Source organism: Eleutherodactylus coqui, chromosome 12 (genome assembly GCF_035609145.1).
Source record: "Eleutherodactylus coqui strain aEleCoq1 chromosome 12, aEleCoq1.hap1, whole genome shotgun sequence".
Taxonomy (NCBI): Eukaryota; Metazoa; Chordata; class Amphibia; order Anura; family Eleutherodactylidae; genus Eleutherodactylus; species Eleutherodactylus coqui.
The window spans coordinates 68673389-68689315 of NC_089848.1; the positions used below are offsets into that span (position 1 = coordinate 68673389).

Sequence of the window (15927 nt, forward strand, 5' to 3'; positions counted from 1 at the left end):
GCTTTTTGGACGCGGAAATACTGCAGAATGTGCTCAGCGGAGATTTCTGTGGAAAATTCTGCAGCATTTCCGCATCTAAAAAGCAGTCAGAATCTGCACCCGGTCTATTCTGAAAGAGCCCTGCCCATTTCTGCCACATGTACACATACCCCAGCGGTAATAGTGACACCTTCACCCCAGCGATAATAGTGACATCCCACAGCAGTAATAATAGTGACACTCCCCCCATTAGTAATAAGAGTGACATACCCCAGCGGTAAACCTCAGTGGTCGCTGCTGCCGTCATCTAGATATATAAAAACGTAGTATGTATGTATGTCTGTCTTCGCAGCAACGCGCGAACATGCCCCAACATGTTCTCATAAGCTGCATTGTGATGTCATTAAGGCTCTATTATGACACGTACAGCTTGGAACCACTAGAGCACGCCAGCCAATTACCATTGGAGTTGGAAGTGGGTAAACAAGTACTAGGATATCTTCCTAAGAAGCCACAGCAGCCGGATAAATTGTATGTTCCACCCAACGGCTATTTTATTCAGCCCGCAAGGGGGAAGCAGCGGCCTACAAAATCTCATTCAGGTAGGTAGGTTCAGTTCTTGGAGGTTGGGGAATGCTTATGGGCAAGGCCTTATGTCTCATCCCAACTCGATTATTCAATTCTAAGCGCAAAAGAATTAGCGTCCAAATTTTATTAGAAACTTGAAATTTGGCTCGAGCATTGATTATGTCATAAATAGGAAAAGTTAATGGGTCCCAACTCGATTATTCAATTCAAAGCGCCAAAGAATTAGCGTTCAAATTTTACGTACGGAATCTAATTCTCTCATTTCCTGATGTCATAGATAGATAGATAGATAGATAGATAGATAGATAGATAGACTGTATGCAATAACCTAGATAGATAGATAGATAGATAGATAGATAGATAGATAGATAGATAGATAGATAGATAGATAGATAGATAGACTGTATGCAATAACCCAGATAGATAGATAGATAGATAGATAGATAGATAGATAGACTGTATGCAATGACACGTACAGCTTGGAACCATAAATACTAGAGCACGCCAGCCATTTACAGTCAGTCTCCATTGGAGTTGGAAGTGGGCAAACATGTACTAGGCTATCTTCCCAAGAAGCCACAGCAGCCGGATAAATTGGATGTTCCACACAACGGCTATTTTATTCAGCCTGCAAGGGGGAAGCAGCGGCCTACAAAACCTCAGTGGTCGCTGCTGCCGTCATCTAGATATATAAAAACGAATGTATGTATGTCTGTCTGTCTTCGCAGCAACGCGCGACGGGTACGCTAGTGTAAAATAAAAAAGGGCCCTTTTAATTAACTTTCTGTATTTGTTTAGTAGAAAAAGCACTGAGGTATGTACTATTTTTTCATTAAAAAATAAATAAAAGTATAGAAAACAGATGAAATGAGCACAACTGAAGCTCAGGAAATCTCACTATAATCAGTGGGAAGTCAAACTTTCCCCCCCATTTTGCTCCTCTTCTAATATGACAACAAAACAGAAATTAAAAGCGCTGATGTGAATGAGCCCTTAGAAAGTTATTTACATTTCATTTGCATAGCGATTAAGCTTTATTTAGATAACACCAGAAAACCTTTACCAGTAGTGGAAGAGATGATTTATGACTGTTCATTCTTCACCAATGCTTTTATGTGGACAATTACATTTTACTTTTTATTATTTACAAATTTTAATTTTTGTCTTTATGTTTTCTTTCCCGACCCCACAGTCATCTGCGATTAACAGTTATTCGACAGAAGGGTACAAGCCTGATAATATAAAAGGAAATATTGAATTTAAAAATGTGCATTTTTGTTATCCTTCAAGGCCAAAGGTTCAGGTAAATTTTATGTTATTTCTTTGCTATAGTATGCTTTATTACATTACATTTTGTGCTTTTTTTGTAAATTATGTGTAATCTTGTATTTGTGAATGGACATACACAATGGACTCTTTTGTGCTTAACTAAAAGGTTTTAAAAGGACTTAATCTAAAAGTTAAACCTGGACAGACGGTGGCATTGGTCGGACAAAGTGGATGCGGTAAAAGCACCACAGTGCAGCTCCTACAGAGAATGTATGATCCACAAGAGGGATCGGTGAGTAGATTTGTTGTTTTTTTCTAAATAGAAACTTCACAAATTTGATTGGCCTTGTATTGAGGTTTGAGTCATGTTTTGGTCTTTTGGCTTAGATAATGGTTGATGAGCATGATATAAGATCTCTGAATATTAGACACTACAGAGAAATGATCGGTGTGGTCAGCCAAGAGCCCGTCCTGTTTGCAACAACTATTAAGAACAATATCAAATACTAGCGTACCCGTCGCGCGTTGCTGCGAAGACAGACAGACATACATACATTCGTTTTTATATATCTAGATGACGGCAGCAGCGACCACTGAGGTTTTGTAGGCCGCTGCTTCCCCCTTGCAGGCTGAATAAAATAGCCGTTGTGTGGAACATCCAATTTATCCGGCTGCTGTGGCTTCTTGGGAAGATAGCCTAGTACATGTTTGCCCACTTCCAACTCCAATGGAGACTGACTGTAAATGGCTGGCGTGCTCTAGTATTTATGGTTCCAAGCTGTACGTGTCATTGCATACAGTCTATCTATCTATCTATCTATCTATCTATCTATCTGGGTTATTGCATACAGTCTATCTATCTATCTATCTATCTATCTATCTATCTATCTATCTATCTATCTATCTATCTAGGTTATTGCATACAGTCTATCTATCTATCTATCTATCTATCTATCTATCTATCTATGACATCAGGAAATGAGAGAATTAGATTCCGTACGTAAAATTTGAACGCTAATTCTTTGGCGCTTTGAATTGAATAATCGAGTTGGGACCCATTAACTTTTCCTATTTATGACATAATCAATGCTCGAGCCAAATTTCAAGTTTCTAATAAAATTTGGACGCTAATTCTTTTGCGCTTAGAATTGAATAATCGAGTTGGGATGAGACATAAGGCCTTGCCCATAAGCATTCCCCAACCTCCAAGAACTGAACCTACCTACCTGAATGAGATTTTGTAGGCCGCTGCTTCCCCCTTGCGGGCTGAATAAAATAGCCGTTGGGTGGAACATACAATTTATCCGGCTGCTGTGGCTTCTTAGGAAGATATCCTAGTACTTGTTTACCCACTTCCAACTCCAATGGTAATTGGCTGGCGTGCTCTAGTGGTTCCAAGCTGTACGTGTCATAATAGAGCCTTAATGACATCACAATGCAGCTTATGAGAACATGTTGGGGCATGTTCGCGCGTTGCTGCGAAGACAGACATACATACATACTACGTTTTTATATATCTAGATGACGGCAGCAGCGACCACTGAGGTTTACCGCTGGGGTATGTCACTCTTATTACTAATGGGGGGAGTGTCACTATTATTACTGCTGTGGGATGTCACTATTATCGCTGGGGTGAAGGTGTCACTATTACCGCTGGGGTATGTGTACATGTGGCAGAAATGGGCAGGGCTCTTTCAGAATAGACCGGGTGCAGATTCTGACTGCTTTTTAGATGCGGAAATGCTGCAGAATTTTCCACAGAAATCTCCGCTGAGCACATTCTGCAGTATTTCCGCGTCCAAAAAGCAGTCAGAATCTGCACCCGGTCTATTCTGAAACAGCCTTGTCCTTTTTAGAACGACGGGGGTAAAATCATAGAATGTGCTCAGCGGAGATTTCTGTGGAAAATTCTGCAGCATTTCCGCATCTAAAAAGCAGTCAGAAGTTTCTATGACATTGGGAAGTGAGAGAATTAAGTTGGGATGAGACATAAGGCCTTGCCCATAAGCATTCCCCAACCTCCAAGAACTGAACCTACCTACCTGAATGAGATTTTGTAGGCCGCTGCTTCCCCCTTGCGGGCTGAATAAAATAGCCGTTGGGTGGAACATACAATTTATCCGGCTGCTGTGGCTTCTTAGGAAGATATCCTAGTGCTTGTTTACCCACTTCCAACTCCAATGGTAATTGGCTGGCGTGCTCTAGTGGTTCCAAGCTGTACGTGTCATAATACAGCCTTAATGACATCACAATGCAGCTTTTTAGAACATGTTGGGGCATGTTCAAGGGCGTCCGATGTTGATGACATCAGTGATGACATCACAATAGCAGGTGGCTTACTTATTCGATCTACGTGGGGGGGGGGGGCGTAACTTTCGACGACGCTCGCGCGCCATTTATCGTAGGATATTTGTACTATGCCTATAATCTTCCCAGGAGTGTACTTAACAACTTCCCAAAGTTTCATGGCGATCGGATGAATGGTGTAGTAGCGCATAAAGGACAAACACGCACGCACGCACGCACGCACGCACGCACGCACGCAGACAGACATACATTCAATTTTATATATATAGATGGGAGAATAGATGTGACAGATGAAGAAATAGAGCAAGCGGCGAAGGACGCCAATGCCTATGACTTCATTACGGCACTGCCTGATGTAAGTATACACAGTTTGTGTGGCTCTGCTCACACATTTCTGTTACAAAAGATGATATGAAGGGCTCAAGGAAAGAATGATCAAAGTCTGCTTTTACTGAAAATTAGCGATAAGTAGACTTTTCAAAAGGTTGGTTTGGCTGGTCCAAATTAGTGTCAAAAGAAGAATTACTTAGGTGAATTCAACCGAAAAACCATGTAATGCTTTGTGACAACTGTTGTAGTGCTGCAGAAGCATGAAGTATAAACAGTTTTCTTGCACTCTTTCTAAGGATTTAATTTAGCATAGGACCTAACGATCCAAGTTCTAGTGCTATAAATAAGAGAAGTATTGTCCCAACCACATCTGTGCCTTGCAGTTCTAGTCTATTTCTGTTGTTTGGCTCTGTTCTCAGAGATGAACAATGAAAATACTGCACCTGCCAGATCCAGCTGATGCCAGACTCAAACAATGCTTGATGGACCCCATTGACTATAATGGGGTCCATCTAGATTCTGGTATTCCAGCTGGCATTTTAGAGGAAAAAGTAGCTCAGCATGCTGCACTGTTTTGTCTGGAATTTTGTGCTCTGAATTGAGCCTACGACATAGATGTAAATTGAGTAGACAAAGTATAAAAGAACCCTACGCTCCAATGCACTTAGGATAATGTGAACGATATAAGTCTAGTCATGGGTATAACTTACTTCATTGAGGAGCCCTATACCTATACAGGACTTCTCTCAATCCAGGAACGTCCTTAGTAAGCCCGAGGGAGCCTGAGAGTTTTCAATTTTAACTGGTTTATTGGTAGGAAAATTACCATTACCAGCAACCTAGACCACCAGACTGATTTATTCTTGAAAAAGGAGCATGTTTTGCTCCATAACGTGTTGCGCTCCATTGGGTTTTCCTCTATTATTGCCTGTGTCTGCTTATGTTTGTTTTGCTACCAATGAACCAGTTAATATTGAAATCTCCCAGGGCTCCTTCTGGCTTACTAAGGACGCTCGTGGATTGAAAGAAGTCCTGTATAGGCATAGGGCTGCTCAATGAAGTAAGTTATACCCATCACTAAACCTGCATCGTTTACATTATCCTAAGTGCATAGTAGTGCGGGGTTCTTTTCTACTTTGTCTACTGTGTTCTTGACCGAGGTCCTTCTACTTGTGGGCTCTCCTCCAGATGCTCTCCCTAAGGACAAGCGATCCTGATCTTCTGGATACTTTATTTAGCCTCTCTGGACTGACAGTGTGGACGCCTGTCATTGAACAGGTGCTCCACACCAGGTAAGTCCCACCTTTTACAGTTCTACCCACCTACGTATTATTTATTAATCCCTCCTTGAAGGAATCCTGTAGATTGGAGTGCTAGTCCGCTGATTCTCATAGATGTAAATGGGCCCTTATCTCTGTCATTTGCTCAAAGGCTTTCTGAATTTTATTCTTGCTAACCCTAAATATTTCAAACACAAACCAGTACTGAAAGATATTACAATATAAGTTCCTAGTAAGCTTGACGTAAAATTCTTCACTAAAATGCTAAGCATGCGTGATAAGGTCATCTCGTACTTTTAATGATTTCATCTTGTTTTTTTTAGAAATTTGAAACCCTTGTTGGAGAAAGAGGAGCTCAGTTGAGTGGTGGCCAAAAACAAAGAATAGCCATAGCCAGAGCTCTGGTACGAAATCCTAAAATACTTCTTCTAGACGAGGCCACCTCTGCTCTGGACACTGGCAGTGAGTCTATCGTACAAGCTGCTCTAGACAAGGTATATACGTTCTTCTGTTATCTGATAATATATCCCAAGGTCATAAGGTTCTCCTAAATGTCTGCTAGAGCTATTGCACCAGTTTACAGTATATCATCTGATAAGAATATAACACCCTGTTTTCAGGCCACTGAAGGACGCACTACAATTGTTATCGCTCACCGCCTGAGCACTGTGTGGACCGCAGATTTGATTGTTGTGGTAGAGAATGGCTCTGTAGCTGAGCAAGGAACACATTCTGAATTAATGGAGAAAAAGGGAATATATTATTCACTTGCAACAGCGCAGGTATGTTTACTGTATTACAATAAAAAATAATTGGGGCAGATTGCCGAATACAGCCTAAGGGCTCAGTCAGACGAGCATTTTTTCACGCGTTTTGCGCATGCGCATGCGTTTCGCGCATATATGGAACCAATGGTTCGCTATGGCATCGGTCACATGTCCGCTTTTCCGAAAAATTATAGGACACGGCGATTCGCAAATCGCGCCTATCGGCATTTTGCGATTAATGTGCGCACCAAAATCATTTTTTTCGCCGGTCAGACGAAGTTTCATGCGCATTTTGATGCGCACAGCGATTTTTCTGCGGTCAGACGGGCGTTTTTCTGCGACGATTAACGCGGCTAGGTGCAGATTTTTCCTGCGATTTTTCGCCTCCGGTCACGCGATTTGCGCATGCGACATGCGATGCGCAAAACGCGCAAAAAAACGCCCGTCTGACTGAGGCCTAATACTTAGACAGTGCCAGCTTAGACAAGACAATCTTTAAATGCACAAGTTTTACCACAGAGACTTTACTGAACAATAAATCTGTTGAATTGTTATACTGTCTGGTCTAACCTGATACAGCCTATAACTTGGTGTAATTTACAGCAAAAAGTGCAAGAAAATTTTGGCACAATTTGGCACATTTAAGCCACACACCATTTTCCACGAAGCCATGCACCTTTGTCAGACATGTTGAAAAAAGTGTCCAAAAGTATCTAAAACACATCAGAAATGTGATGCAAAGTATGTTAGACAGTCTTTTTTGCGCAATTTGCATCAGAGATTGTCACATTTTTTATAGTAAATCTGCCATATTGAGTACAATTTTCTGTCTAAACATTTTTCACATACAATCTTATCTTGCCATCTACTGCAGTGTTTATAAAGCAAACACATTGTGGGGGCCTCAATAGCCCTTTGATTCCATTTATCATAGCATTTACTCACTTGTTGGGTCAAGGGATACAAATACCCATATGTAGGTCATTTTTTAATGGCTGCATTTGTACCAGGCGTTCTCTTCATATTATACATAGCAAAATACTGATTTGACAGGAGAAAAAACAACTTTCCAACTTTCCAAAATATCTTCTGAGATCTGTTAAAAAAATATATGAGGATTGAACAGAGACCACGGGCATATAAAAAAGTCGATGCAAAAACAGAGCAGATCATGCAGCATACAGGAGCATTCATGCCTGATCCCTTTTGTAAGAAAGGCGGCTATGCTATATGAATTTGCTTTCCCCTGAGGTCCACATATCACATACATGTGGGTTATCAGCTGGACATCACTGATCTAATACATTGAAACCACAGGGATAGTTAAAGATTAGAGATGAGCGAACGCGTTCGTCCGAGCTTGATATTCGTGCGAATATTAGGGTGTTCGGGATGTTCGTTATTCGTAACGAACACCATGCGGTGTTCTGGTTAATTTAACTTTCTTCCCTGAGACGTTAGCGCTTTTTTTTGGCCAATATAAAGACAGGGAAGGCATTACAACTTCCCCCTGCAACGTTTAAGCCCTATACCACCCCCCTGCTGTGAGTGGCTGGGGAGATAAGGTGTCACCCGAGTATTGAAATCTGCCCCTCCCGCGGCTCGCTATGGATGCATTCTGACATGAGTTTAGGGAAAGCGCTATCGTGTTGGAGCTGCTATAGGGAGAGTGTTAGGAGTATTTTAGGTGTCAAGAACCCCAACGGTCCTTCTTAGGGCCATAAATCTTCTCTATATGCGCTCAATGGGGCCGGCGGCAGCAGCGCTGACCCCATTGAGAACATATAGAAGAGAAATCCTTCTTCTCTGGCACAGCTGTAACAGCTGTAGCAGAGAAGAACGATGTTTGCCCATTGAATTCAATGGAGCCAGCAATACAGCATGTTCCACTGAATGCAATGGGCTGCCGGCGATCGCAGGATGAATATATAACCCCTTTCCTGCAATTCATCCAGAAATGTGTTACACTAAAAATATATACCGGCGTATAAGGCGACCGGGCGTATAAGACGACCCCCCAACTGTCACCTTATACGCCGGTAATACAGTGGAGCAAAGAATAAAAATCATTACTCACTTTTTCAGATGATCTGCGGCGCTCCTGCAGGCTGTCGCTCCTTCCTGGTTCCCGGCAGACTATTCCTTTCTCCACGAAAGGCTTTAAATCCACGCCTCCAGAAACACATGTGCCTTCAGCCAATCACAGCCAATGACAATGATGTCATTGAATGGCTGTGATTGGCTGTTTTTCTGGAGGCGGGGATTTCAAGCCAATCACAGCCATTCAATGACATCATTGTCATTGGCTGTGATTGGCTGTGTTTCTGGAGGCGGGGATTTCAAGCCTTTCGTGCAGAAAGGAATACTCTGCCGTGGATTAGGAGGGAGCGACAGCCTGCAGGAGCGCCGCAGATCATCTGAAAAAGTGAGTAATGCTTTTTATTCTTTGCTCCACATTATTACCGGCGTATAAGGTGACAGTTGGGGGGTCGTCTTATACGCCCCGTCGCCTTATACGCCGGTATATATTTTTAGTGTAACACATTTCTGGATGAATTGCAGGAAAGGGGTTATATATTTAACCCCTTTCCGACCATTCATCCTGCGATCGCGGGCAGCCCATTGCATTCAGTGGAACCTGTTGTTTTTCTGGCTCCATTGAATTCAATGGGCAAACATCGTTCTTCTCTGCTACAGCTGTTACAGCTGTGGCAGAGGAGAACGATCTTTATGCTGACAGTGGGGGGGGGGGCACTCTTGCCGCTATTGTGGCTTAATAGTGGGACCTGTGAACTTGAGATGCAGCCCAACATGTAGCCCCTCGCCTGCCCTATCCGTCACTGTGTCGTTCCCATCACTTTCCTGAATTGCCCAGATTTTCACACATGAAAACCTTAGCGAGCATCGGCGAAATACAAAAATGCTCGGGTCGCCCATTGACTTCAATGGGGTTCGTTGTTCGAAACGAACCCTCGAGCATCACGGGAAGTTTGTTCCGAATAACGAACACCCGAACATTTTGGTGTTCGCTCATCTCTATTAAAGATATATTTCTAAAGTTCATTATTAGAGATGAGCGAGCATACTCGGAAAAGCACTACTCGTTCGAGTAATGTGCTTTATCCGAGTATCGCTGTGCTCGTCCCTGAAGATTCGGGTGCAGCTGCGGCTGACAGGTGAGTGGCAGCGGGGAGCAGGGGAGAGCTGGCGGGAGAGAGGGAGAGAAAGATCTTACCTCCGTTCCTCCCCGCTCTCCCCTGCAGCTCCCCGCTCCGTGCCGGCACCCGAATCTTCAGGGACGAGCACAGCGATACTCGGATAAAGCACATTACTCGAGCGAGTAGTGCTTTTCCGAGTACGCTCGCTCATCCCTATTCATTATGCATCGTATAATCAGTTGACACCCTGTGGTCCAGTGTGCATGCTACTATTCACTCTATCAGTCATAAACTAATGAATGGTGACAATGATTTCCTTCTGTCATATTATCATAAATCTACACTACTTTTAGTTTCTCAATACTAAACATGATGTATAAAAACAACCCATAATTAACCAGTGGTGTACTCCATTTAGGCATGTCTTCCTTCGCAATTCATTCTTAGGGCCCTTTTACATGGACTGATAATTCGTTCAGTGTAAATGTGTGCCCCGACTGAACGAAAAACAAAAATTAATTTGCTTCTTGTTCGTTGTTCAGTTTTTGCATGCAGAAAAGGGAATGACGGATCGGCCTGTTCCCTTATGAATGACTGCCTGTTTATTGTGAATGGAGGCCGGCGTCCAGAACAACCCCAGATTCCATTCACTAGCAATGCTCGTTCCTGTGTAAAAGCACAGGAATAATTATCTCTGGGACGACCTGTTGGGCATCTGTGCCTGACAGGTCATCCCATGTAAAAGAGCCCTTAGGGGCTATTAACACTTTATATTTTACTTCATCCCTAAGTTTTGTCTGGGGGCTACATCTAAATCCCCAGAAACAGTATTCAGACGGAACCATAGACTTTTACTGCTCAAATAAGGACTCGTTTTGAGCAGCTTTTTATGCATTACCAGAATTTATGCCAAAGAGAATAACATGGTCAACTGCAATAAACAAATGAAAGGCTGCTCAAATGAAGACCTTATTAATGTTTGTTTAAGACTATGATTCTGTCCTAGGGCTCTGTCTAAATCTTGTTTTCAGAAATTCAGACAAAACACAGGAATGGAACCCGAGAACCTAAGGAAAAATGAAGTATGAGTGGCCCCTTACTTCAAAAGACATAAAAACTTAAGTGATTTGTAAAATACTAAAATAGTAAATAAAAGAATATAAAAATATAATCCATCTGTCATAATATAATCCTATTTCTCATGGCTCGAGTCATGTTGTAGAATGGACCTTACAAAATAATCTTGTCCCCTTATCCTTATTTTTTCTTTTAGACTATAAAAGTAGCAGAAGACACAGAAACTGAAGAAAATGAACAAGCGACGCCGGGTAAACCACCTCTAGTACAGAGATTATATTCTAACTTGTCTAATGGAAAATGTTCTATGTCGGAAAAAGACGAAGAAGAAGACAAAGAGGAGGAAACCAAAGAGGTAAAGAGATAAAATGGGCTGTAGCTGATGAATGTACTGATAGCACAACAGATTTTTATTTGTTCTGCTACATAACTATAACCAAAACTTTCCTCAAACTCCGTGCTGAAAATCATTTTAGGGACATTGTTACAGAACAAGGGAAAAGCTATAGGGAGTACAGATCTAACAGTCCAAACTGGGCCCAAATATACCTCTACCACATTAGAAAATACTAGTAATATAAATGATACATGGTAGATGATTCCTTTTTTCAATTTTGGCATTGAAAAAAGGAATTCCAATCAGGTTAAAAATATGAAGCAACTTTGAAAACTGATTGGATATTTTCTATGCAGACCTATGCCTCTCCATGGTAACAGACTACAAACAAGCTGTGTGTAGTCTGATCCTGCTATCATGTGTTAGGTCTCCTTCACAAAGGTGACAAAGTCGCGCAGTTTTGTTGCGTTGCTACAATGCTACATGTATTTGAAGCCCATGCTTTCCTATGGGTTACTTCACACATGCAATGTTTTGTAGCATGCAACAACCTGACACAATAACCTCGCGGGTCCGGCTATATGCCTGCAATACGCGAGGTTTTGTAACCCATGTTTCTCTATGGAGCCTTCCTCTCTGTTGAACTAATCACAGCCATTCATCGAGCACTGGCTAAGATAGGCTAAGCATCAGCTAATCACAGCCAGCTCTTTCAGCAGCCGGGGATTTATCAATCACCGACCAGAAGATGAAGACGATGATCAGTGCCGGGACCCAGGGAGATGCTGCGGTGGCGCCCAAGCAGCGCGGGAGAGGTGATATATACTTTTCTTTCTCTAGCTACACCTTTTTTTCGAGGTAGGGTTTATATTTTAAGACCCCTTCTGAAAATCATCGCATGTGATGCTACAAAGTCACGCGACTTTGTAACATCACATGCGACTTTGTAGTGCTACAGAATCGCGGTATTGCTGCAAGAAGGCACAGTGATATCGCACGTTGCAGTGATGCGATATTGCTGCGATTTTCTCACGGCAATGCTATGTTGCCCGTGTGAAGGAGGCCTAAATCCACTGCTTCTACCCCCTCTTATTGCTGACCAACAGGCAGTAGGCATAGGAAACTGAAAGAACGCAATTAAACATGACTGCAGGATCAGGATACACAAGGTTTGGTTGTAGTTTGCTACCATGGAGATACATAAATCCGCATAGCAGCTATATACATAAAATAGTAGAAGATAGTTTTTACCAAGATTACCTGCAAAGATGCTTCACGTTTTTTATTTTAGATGCATTGGAATAATAAAATTGCAATTGAACTAGTACATTGAGGACAAATTTAGCACTAAAAAAACCATTCGGTACCGTATGGAGACCAAACATTTTTCTTTTTACTGAATGGAGGATATCAGAATGCATCACACACAAGATGGAACAAAAACATCTTCTGAAACAGGACAACGGCAGCACTAATTTACTAACAATACACTCTTTATTGGTAATTGATGTGTGAAATTATTTGTTCATTTATTTAGATACTATATCATAGCTGTGAGATAATACTAGCGCAGTTTTCGAACAGCAGATGCAGAAGAGGTAACAGTCATTAACAATCAGTCTGATTTGGTGAATAATAGCTTTTAAGATAAAGAGTAACTGTTGTTTCTTCTTCGCTCTAGGAAAAACTTCCAAACATTTCATTCTTCAAGATATTAAGTCTGAATAAATCAGAGTGGCCATATATCTTGATTGGAACTCTTGCTGCAGCGCTCAATGGAGCAGTTCACCCAGCTTTCAGCATCATATTTGCTAAAGTTATAGCTGTAAGTATATTATAGGCATAGATTACAACCTGGGATATATCTATCAGGAAAATGGCACCCCCTGGCCGAACGGCCTTATGACGGAGCAAAACGGCGCTGTATGGCCCCCTCATTGATTATAACGGGGGGTCCGTTCAATTTCCGTTCATCAGTCCAACATTTTGCCACAGTATACAGCTCGTATTTCGGCCTGTTTTCTAGCGGAAATCAGTTTATGCAAACGAACAGAAAAGATTTTATGTGGCATTTTTTATACAATTTTTCCATAAATTACTGCAAAAGCCACAGTCTTATACAGTGGTATACATAGAAATGTGGGGACCTGATAGTAAAGATAAAAATGGGTCCCTTATTAGGGCTCAGTCACATGGGCGCATCAGCGCCCGTCTTACTGCAGGTAGCAGACGGCCGTACCTGAAGAAGGACGTCTCTCTGCAGCGCCGGAGGAAAGAACATGTGAGCGGCTTCATTGCCAGTCATGTGTTCTTTCATCAGCGCTGCAGAGAGACGTCCGTCATCAGGTACAACCGTCTTCTTTCTGCAGTAACGGCTCAGTCACACGGGCGCATCGGCGCCAGTGTACGGGTGCCGATGCGCCTGTGTGACTGAGCCCTTAAGATGCAAGAAGGATCTGATGTTTGCTTTCCTCTCCACTCCCTTTTCAGGACCCTTAAGATAATTCTCAACCCCTTTATTTTTGAGCAATTTGGTTTCTCTGGAGAGGGAAGTCTCACATAATTCCTGCCACCCAGTTGAAAGGGGGATGCAACCAAATATCACTTGGCCTCCTCTCTCCATGTGCCCCATAGCAGCCGCATGGTCTGTCCTTATGGTATGTACGCCCTTGGCCTTATGCTATATAGGCAAATTATTATTTCTAACAATGCAGCATTCTTACTATTTAGTTAATGAACAAATTACTGAGCAAAAATTGCAGAATTCATGAATTAGGCTGCATCCACATTGGTGCTTTCTGTTTCCGTTTTTCAATAGCAAGACAATGGGACATGTGCCCAAACAGAACCGTCATATAATAGTACCGAACAGCAGTGAACGGACCCCACTGACTTTAATGGAGTCCATTTTGTTTCCCTCATTTTACAGGATGAAGTAAGGCAGCATGCTGCGCCATTTCTTCCTCTTTTTTAAAAAAAAGATTTTCAAAGAATCTCTGACTCTAAATTAGTTCTAACTAGAATTTCAGAATCTCTCATGATTATATTTCATTTTAATATAACTGTTTCTTTTTTCATAGATTTTTGGAACTAATGAAGAAGAGACGATACAACGTGAAATAAATATTTATTCTATTATAGTTGGTGCTATCGCTTTGGTTTCTTTCTTCTTATTCTTTATACAGGTTAGTAATCTCTAAAACCTATGTATGGATTATATGTATATTTCAAGCTTCAAGCCCATGCATATGGCTATATTACAGATACGTGTGGCAGCCTGGCATGGGTATATTCTGTAGCTCTATTGGCCTTTGATTTCATTATGAGTCACATAAAGGTATTGTTGATAAATTGTGGCATGTTCCAGTACATGGGGACATACAGAGACCCAACTGGGACACATGGAGTCCCTATAGATAAATATAAACAATCATAAAAGGATTCTGTCTGGCACCGTAGAGGGCCAAAGCAAACAACAGTGGCTTGTGTATGAATGCTTGATTTTTTAATTAAACCTAAGAAAATAAGCACCTACTATACATCAGAATTAAAAGGGTTTTCCAAGGAAATACTATTCATGACCTGTCCCCAAAAAAGGTCATCAATAATTGATTGGCTGGGGTCCACCGATTGGGACCCCAGCCTATCAGATGACCGGATGTGCACTGACAGTGGGTACCCGATTAGCTGAGGTTCTTAGCGGCAGACCCTAGCCAATCAACTATTGATGACCTATCCCGAGGACAAGTCATGAATAGGGATGAGCGAGCGTACTCGGAAAAGCACTACTCGCTCGAGTAATTTGCTTTATCCGAGTATCGCTGTGCTCGTCCCTGAAGATTCGGGTGCCGGCACGGAGCGGGGAGCTGCAGGGGAGAGCGGGGAGGAACGGAGGTAAGATCTTTCTCTCCCTCTCTCCCGCCCGCTCTCCCCTGCTCCCCGCTGCGACTCACCTGTCAGCCGCAGCGGCACCCGAATCTTCAGACCCGAGCACAGCGATACTCGGATAAAGCACATTACTCGAGCGAGTAGTGCTTATCCGAGTACGCTCGCTCATCTCTAGTCATGAATAGTATTTCTCTGGAAAATCTTTATAATTTATTTCTACAAATAATGACCTTTTTAGACACATTTTTGTATCTATAAAGTTTTATGTTCACAGATTTAAAAAGATTGTTTCTCCAACCTCCTGTGATCTGTTGTTATTACCAGAGAAAGCCATCTTTACAGTAGCTAAACATTTTCCCTGGTGCTGCTATGTAATGATTGGTGGACCATGTAATGTATGGACAGGCCAGGTCCACCAGAGAAGGAGCTGCCAATACAGAGCAAATCTTCATTCTATCTCATAGTGGGGAGTTCTGAGCAGAGAACCCCACTATAATATCAAATTAATATGATATGTGACTATAAAATAATAGTTGCCAACTGAAGGCGTTGTTTGTACTGTTTTATGCCATTTATTGTCCTGCATGTGGTAGTTATAACAGATTGTGTACTTTTTTTATTAGGGTTTCATGTTTGGAAAATCAGGGGAAGTTCTTACCATGCGGCTTAGACAAATGGCATTTAAATCTATGCTGCGTCAGGTTAGTTTGAGAATGGATACTACCTAATGTCGTGAGTCTTGTGTTTATATGTGGTTTTTAGATATACAATATGTTGTCTTTTTGTACTCTAAAGGAAATGTCATGGTTTGATGACAAGAAAAACAGCACTGGAGCTTTAACAACCAGACTTGCCACAGATGCTTCTGAGATACATACTGTAAGTAGACATGGCCATTCGATGAATTTGATATTTAGTATTAAAAATGATTGACTATTCTAAAAACT

At 41.9% G+C, this 15927-nt stretch overlaps 1 pseudogene; it reads left to right on the forward strand.

Moving 5' to 3' along the window:
- Positions 1-15927, forward strand: part of LOC136586557 (ATP-binding cassette sub-family B member 5-like) — a 61741-nt pseudogene that overhangs the window by 26324 nt on the left and 19490 nt on the right.